We start from the raw sequence: 7957 nt of genomic DNA on the forward strand, positions 1-7957 counted from the left end.
AAGATGTTTCCAGCTCAGGTACCCAAGTGGTCTTTATCTGTGCCTCTCCGTAAATAGGGATGTCTTTGCGTGGTGGAGGTGGTAATGTGCCTTCCTCATCTGAAGTGTTAATCTATACAGAATCAAATTCCCACTCATGTGAGTCGGTCTCTGAATCACTTTCCAGCATCCGATTGCTATACCATACTAGGATGTCGCTAGAGTTGAATACTGTAGGCGTGATTGGTTTATGTACCTTTGTAGTGACCGGTGTTGTAGGAACTATGATGGGGTTTAAAGGTTTGGTTACTGGAAGTATCGGCAGTGTTGATTTAGTGGCTTCTGTTGGAATGGCTGGTGCCATAGATGCTGCTGCGGGATCTGATACAGTTGTTGCTACAAATGGTGTTGCTGATGGGATTATTGGCTTGATTGGTGGGATGTTTGGCATTGGTGATGGTTGCGGTGGAGTTGTGAGCCTTGATGGGGCAGTGGGGATAGTGCTTGATGGTGCTTTGATTATAAAAGGTGTACTCTTTGTCGTAGGCGGGCAAAATGGTTTGCTGGGTTTTCCTTTGAATCTGAGTTTAGGAAGGATCTCTTTTTCAAAGCCTAGGCCTGTATTACCTTTGGGCTTGAACTCTGGCAGCAGCAGTTCATGTCATCCTTGTTTGCAGTATCCCAAAGCACTCTGACCATCATATCCCATTCTTTGCATAATGAGGAGGCCTTTGCCATACTGTTCCGTAGGAAGTGTAACTTGCGATATATCAATGGTGATAGGATCTTTATAGATCCAGTCCGCTAGGTCCTCATCTTGTGTTTCTTCCTCTTGACTCTTTCCAAGGATGAAAGACGTCAAAGCACATGCGGGCGTGACTATGGGTTTTTGGAGTAACTGCTGTGGTTTACCATGTGTTCTAGGAGAAGTAGGCATTTGTCCCACACAAAAGAGCTGACTGAAGTTGTATTCTCCAGGACCTTCCTCTGCTACTTTCATTTTAAGTTTTTCTTGCTTGGGTATAGGGATGTTCGAACTGGCAAGAGAGGCGGGATTTACATATGATGTGGAGGAAATGGCTTCTCTATTATTAGGAACAGTAATCTCCGGTTGATGGCTGATATTATGGCAAAATGCAAAGGGATTTGCATCGCCCAGGATTGTGATTTCTGTACCGTTATGTGGGAACTTGATACATTGATGGTAGGTAGATGGAACAACTTGCATGGCATGTATCCAAGGTCTCCCTAATAATAGGTTATATGGCAGAGGAAGGTCCAGAACCTGACAGATGATGTGCTTTACCATAGGGCCCACTTGGATTGGTAGTACCACAGCTCCTTTGGATGAATGCTCTGCATCATCATAGGCCTTGATGGTGATCTTCTTGCGAGGATCCACTGATTCTATTGCATATCCCAATGTTGTGACCAACTGTAGTGTACAAATGTTTAGGCCTGCTCCATTATCTATCAAGACTCGCTTGATACTGTGTTGGTTGATAAAGCCTTCAATGTGTAGCGAAGCATTATGAGGTTGTTGGAAAGAAGAGTTGTCACTTTCAGAAAAAGTGAGACAAGGTGATGACGTTATATTTCCAACCATGGCTTGAAACTGGTCCGTATTCAGGTTTGCAGGTACTGACGCCTCTTGGAGTGCTTGATCCAAGATTGTTTTATGAGATGGTGATAGGCGTAATAGTTCTAAAATGGATATGAGCGCAGGCGTTTTATCTAAGTGTTCCACAAGATTGTACTGCTTTGGGATGGAGGTGATGCCTTGTGGAGCTGCCTTTATGGTGACCTTGCCACGACATGTAACAACATTGCAATTTGAGGTGGGATTTTTGAAGGTTATAGTTGCAATTTGTTCATTGGCATCATACAGGTGATTTACAGTATAGTTATACGTAGCCTGTGTATAATCAGTGGTATCAGTGCCTCGCCGGGAAGTGGAAGGACCCCTTTGATCTTGTGATGGAAGTGGATTCTTGAACATCTGATGATCATTATTTATTGTTTTTGGGTCATGTCCTTCAATCTCAATTTCTCCTCGATCAATAAGATCTTGAATGAGATCTTACAATGGGTGACAATTACTTGTCTTGTGTCCTCTTCCTTGATGGAACTCACAGTGTTCAGTATCTCTCCACCATGCTGGTTTGACCTTAGGCTCATAGTTGGATAGTTTAGGTAGAGTGATCAAATTCTAAGAAATGAGTTGTCGCATCACTGTTTCAATGGGTTCCCCTAAGGGAGTGTATGTGCATTTTTGTTTTTGTGGACGAGGTCTTGGTTCATGATGAGATGTGATGCGACCTTGATTGGAAGGAACATCTGTGGTGGAGGATTTTGTCCTGCAAATCGAACCACAGGTTGTGCATTTTGGATAGTTCGAGCATCCACAACCCCATCGTTGACGATATTCTTATTCTTGTTCCAGAAGTTTGGTTTATCACTATTGAAACGCGGGCGAGGGCCATCTTTTGGTTCATTAAAGATTTTGATGAGTTCTTTTTTGAGGAGCACCCTTTCACATTTTATACCCTTGGTGATCATATCATTAAAAGAGTCCGTGTCTTTGACATCCAGGTGAAATTCCATTTCTTTGTTTAAGTTGGAAATGAAAATTTCCACTAGTTCTCATTCAGGTAACTGAAGAGAACGTCTGCTAGACATTTGGCGCCATCGTTGCAGGAATACTGAGAATAATTCACCTGGTTTTTGTTTGGTGTTGCATAGATCAGCCATGGTGATGTCGCGTTCAATGTTATAAGAGTAATGAGATAGGAACTTCTGGATGAGTTCCTCAAATGTTCTAATGCCACCTGGTAGTCGGGAAAACCATGATGTGGTTGTTCCTCCCAAGCTTTGGGGAAAAAGGCGCATTAGGTATGTGTCCTCATAAGCCACTTCAAGACAAGCGGAATGAAATTCTCTGACATGATCACGGGGATCTCCCTTTCCTCTATATTTTTCGAATTTTGGTGTTTCGAACCCTCGTGGAAAGGGTGGCATATAAAGATTCCTATCAAAAGGATAGGGATAGATGTCATTAAGTGAGAATTGATTGGTCCTAACACCACTATGAAGTTGTTGGGCGAGATTCTCGACTTGTTGCCGCAACATCTCCATTTCATTTGGAGGAGGAGGTGGTGGGTTACCTCGAGGAATGTTATATCTAATGCGATTTCTACCTCTTTCCTCCTCATGGCGACTTTGTCTTTCTGATGCTTGTCTTAATTGGGCAAGATCAAAGTCAGAGGGGAGTTTGGCTCCTTCTTGAGCGAGTTTTAAAAAGTGAGCATCCGCATTGCTCCTGAGTATTTCATCAAATAATATGTTAAAGTGAGGGTTATGCTGAACCCTTTCGATTGTTGAAGGAGTGGGAGTACTTGGGTTTTCATCATTTATATTTCCTCCAAGTGCTTCTTGAAATTCGTTGAGGTTGTCCTCTTCTTCCTCAATTTCTATTTCTCGTTGCCTTGATCGTGATCGGGTTTGAGCCATTTTGTTTGCAAGTTTGTTTTTGAAGTTGATTGAAGATGATGATGAGTTTTTGATGAAAGATTGATGATTAGTGATTTTGTGTTGTATGGGGATCTCTAGCACTTTAAGGTAGATGTAACCGAAATTCCTTCTTTGAATTGCTTGTTTGTTTTGAGGAGTTTGGATGTGATAAGGTGTAGAGAAATCTGAGATGTATTACAGATTTTGACTACCTAGCAATGAGAGGATTCACTCATGAACTAGTTTTAACTTGCGTAGATGTGTCTCTTAGGATGAGCTTATCCTAGATGTAGAAACAATCTAAAAAGTAATGTGACGTGATTGATTCAAGCAATATCTAAAAAAGGAATCTTGGGACAAGAACCTCTTAATGTTTTGAGAGTTTTTGGGATGGATTGATGATGGAATAATGATGTATGAATGAGATGATGGATGTTTTGTTTTCAAATTCAATAAAAACTTTGTGTTACAAATGGAACAAACTCTACCTCTTCTCTTTCAGGCGTTGATGGCACTTCTCGAGCTGTGTTGTAGGTGATGCAGACATTTGGGAAGAAGTTGGGATTAATCTTTCCTCCTTGATTTTTGTGATAACTCAGAGCTCTATATTGCATAAAAGCTCTGTGGTTCAATGATTCTAAATAAAACTCGTTTGTTTTACCTTGAAGGTAGAGACGCATGCGATGTAGAAAGACTCTATGTGAGACAAAGATTTGTCTATTGAGATAGAAGAATTTCCTCCTTTTGATCAAAGCCTTTGAGCTTAATGGTCTCCTTTTCAAGGTAATATTCTGATGACACTTCTTCTTTCGCAAGATGTGAAGAATGGTCATAAAATTTGTCTCTTTGTTGTTTGCACTTTGTTTTTGGTATTTTTGTTTGTTTTTGAGAAATGTTGGATGAATACTTTGTTTTTTTGGGATTGATTTTCTGACTTTTCCTTGACAAGAAAACAAAGCAAGCACACAAACACAAGAATGTTGCCTCAAAGGCACAAATGAGTATGGGTCTAGATCAACCCAATCCTTGGACTTGTTTTTGACCCTTCCTTTAGATGTATTTTAAGGTGTATTTCCAAAGCCTGAAGTCGGCTCAATTTGTACTTGGTCTTTAAAACAAACACACTTCAAACACTTTTTATCCCTAAGGTCAAATGGCCAGTTGTGATAAATTTAGCCCACATCTTGATATTTCTTCGACTTTGGTACTACATACCTTATGAATCCCGCCGTGGCAGGTAAGGATGTGATATACTAAGTCTTGCACGAGCATAACAAATAGATGATCCCTATGATGGGGGAGTCACCACTTTTATCAAGCCACAAGTGACTTTTCAAAAAGCTATGTTTCTACTCAAGGAAATATGTATGGTGAGTATCTTGGGAGCAAAACCTTCTATGCTCTTGCACTAAATTATACCTCAAATATCCTCAATCAATAGAACAGGTGGGCTACTACTTTAAAGGTGTTTGGTCATGTTCGATGGCTTTGGACATAAGTTCATTCTGCAGTGACTCACTTAAGAGCCTTGTAACTGGTGGTGGGGCCCATTTGTCCTTTCGGCCAGTTACACTGTAGGAACAGCTATACCCAAGGCTACAGCTTTCGCTCTCACCTGATTTCTATAGCAGCTCGAAGGATTTACCGCTCGAGGTCATTTCCAAGAGTATCAATCCCTTGGCAGGCCTCTCTTAAAAAGATAAAATTTGAGTGTTACTAACACTTTTCTCTTGCACCTAGGACCACGAGAGCCAAGGGAGAGGATAGTGTGTGTTAGAAGTAGGTCCACTCGACTGACTTTTTGTACAAGCGTGCCAAATACGTAAAACACTTGTTCTTTTTAATCCAGCATTTGCAAAGATGATTTAACTATTTGGAGATGTTGCTCCAACAGTCATGGTGTTCGTTTTAACTTCAATGGCAAAATGTGTTGTAATCTAAAAATTTGGAAATCCTGGTCAACTTAATGAAAAACACGTTTTTTTGCTTGAAGTAAAATTTGCTCGCAAACTCAAAACAAGTGGATTGTGTATTTTATTTGCACCAAAATTTTGAAGTGTGGATTGTAAATTTTAGGTCCAAATTGATGCAATGAAATCAAATTTGTGTTGTTGATTTTAAGCACCAAAAGAAAATGAGTCCTAACTAGAAAGCAATAAATATATATATATATATATTTTTTGTGTTTTTCAAGTTCTTTTTAAGCACTAAATGACAATTTTGTGATTTTTATGTTGGGTTGTTAACCTGCATGAACAAAAAACAAGTTAGTAAAAACCAATGTTCAAGGGGGGCTTCCACAAGCCTAAGATACTCAATTTTTTGGTTACAAAGCGACTTGGACAACACTCTGTCGCAATAGCGCTAGTTTGCTTTTTAGACAGAAGCGCTAATTTATACAATAGCGCTAGTTTGCGCTTATAGAAGCGCTAAATTACACCGTAGCGCTGAAAGAATAGAAAAATCCGAGAGGTCAAAAGCGCCAGAAGAGTTTTAATAGCGTCAGAATTGTGACAAAAGCGCCAGAATGTTGTCAATAGGGCTAAAAATTTTTCAATAGCACTATTTTAGGGACAATAGCGCTAAAAGAAATTGTTTTGAGAGCGCTAAAACATGTTCATTAGCGCCGAAGCGCGACCTGTGTGACACTTTCAACAAGCAAAATATGTTAGTTGTCAAAAAAATAATTGTTTGTTGGCGTGTTCGATTCACGTCAGGTTCACCAAATGATGCCCTCCTAAATGGCACAAGGTTAGTCTAAGATCAAAGAACACAAAACACACAAAACATTAGCGTTAGTCAATCTAAAACTAAACATATGAAGGCATTCCAAAAGAGACACAAAGAGACATGCTAATATATCTAATAAGTAAAACAAAGATCATGAGACATCTCCAACTGCCTCTTAGCATGGCCTTAGCTTCTTCTCCCTTGTTCCTCTCCTCTCCAAGTTCCAAAATAGTGTAGCTCTCAGCAGCTTTTTGCACTACGGATGCTTATGGAGGATTGAGATTGTAGTATAGCTCTAAATGTGAAATAAAAAGCTAATACTAATGCTAAAATGATATCTTTTAACCAAAAAGACAAGATGTTAGATTGATTATGCTAAAATGCTCTCTAAAATGTCTATAGCTTAGATGCATACAAGTTTTCAGGATCTGGATTATGAAGGAATGAGCTCTATTTATAGGAAAAATGGAGCAATGGATGGCCAGGATTGAAAGGTTTAATCAAGGGTCAAGCTTGAAAGTTGGGAATCCATGTGCATAATTGGCACCAATGAAATGATGACAAATGTCAACATAGGGTTGGGTTGAAAGAAGAGGTTGGAGGCATTAAAGGCCTGAGAAGACCTCATGGTTATCTAAAGGCTAAGGGTCAAGCTTAAATTAGGATTACCTACTGGATTAGGAGTTAATCCAAGGGTAAACCTTTGTGCAAATGATTAAGAGATAATCATGGTCAAAGCATTAAAGGCTTGATGAGACCCTTGGGTTGGGTAGAGGTTGAGTCAAAACAAATGTTTTAACCATGTGGAAGGGTTTGGGTTAACCATTAATGGTTTTTGGAGACTTTGGGGATTAAGTGGTTGAAAGTTGGAAGCCTTCAATGGTTATCAAAGACTTTGAAGAATTAAGTGGTTGAAGGTTGAAAGCCTTTAATGGTTATCAAAGACTTTTAGACTTTGAGAAGTGACTCCATTTTGCTTAGGAATGTGACAATAATTAGGGGATGGATTAGGCTAATTAGGAAGGGGTTAGAAGAATCTAGAAGGGGATTAGATTTTGCAAGTGGATTTGGTGGGTGAGGGAAAATAGGATTTTATTTAAAATAAAAATTCATTTATTTCAATAAATGTGTGCAAGTTGCATTTGTAGGAAAATGCAAGTGGGGTGGGGATAATGATTTAAATAAATGTTTTATTTAATTTATTTAAAGAGGAAAAGAGGATTTTAATTAAATAAATAGATTTTATTTATTTAATTGATTGGAATTTGATTTAATGAATTAATTAAAATAAATTGAATAATTTATTTAATTAATAGAAGAATGTTTGGGGATGAATTAATTAAATATTAATTTAATTAACTGATGGCTAGTGGATTTTTAATCAAATAAATACGAAATATTCATTTAATTAAAATGGACAGATTTATGTGACTACAATTATTTATTTGTGTAAAAATGACCGGTCGCCATCAGAGATTAAATCTCAAACATCGGATTCTTTATATAAAGCATTAGATAATAAATGGCGCATTGCCATTGAAAAAGAACAGGAAATTAGGGAGAAAGTCTTTGCACAATACTTTCCCGACCTCTCAAATTCAGAATTATTTGATGTTTTGGATTAGAATAAAGGACTCTTCTTCACAAGGAGAAGAAGACTATGGCTGTTGGAGGGGAGAATTGATGATGTTGAAAAAGATACTTATCAGCATATGGATTATGCTATCAATTCTCACAA

Source organism: Cryptomeria japonica, chromosome 10 (genome assembly GCF_030272615.1).
Source record: "Cryptomeria japonica chromosome 10, Sugi_1.0, whole genome shotgun sequence".
Classification (NCBI taxonomy): domain Eukaryota; kingdom Viridiplantae; phylum Streptophyta; class Pinopsida; order Cupressales; family Cupressaceae; genus Cryptomeria; species Cryptomeria japonica.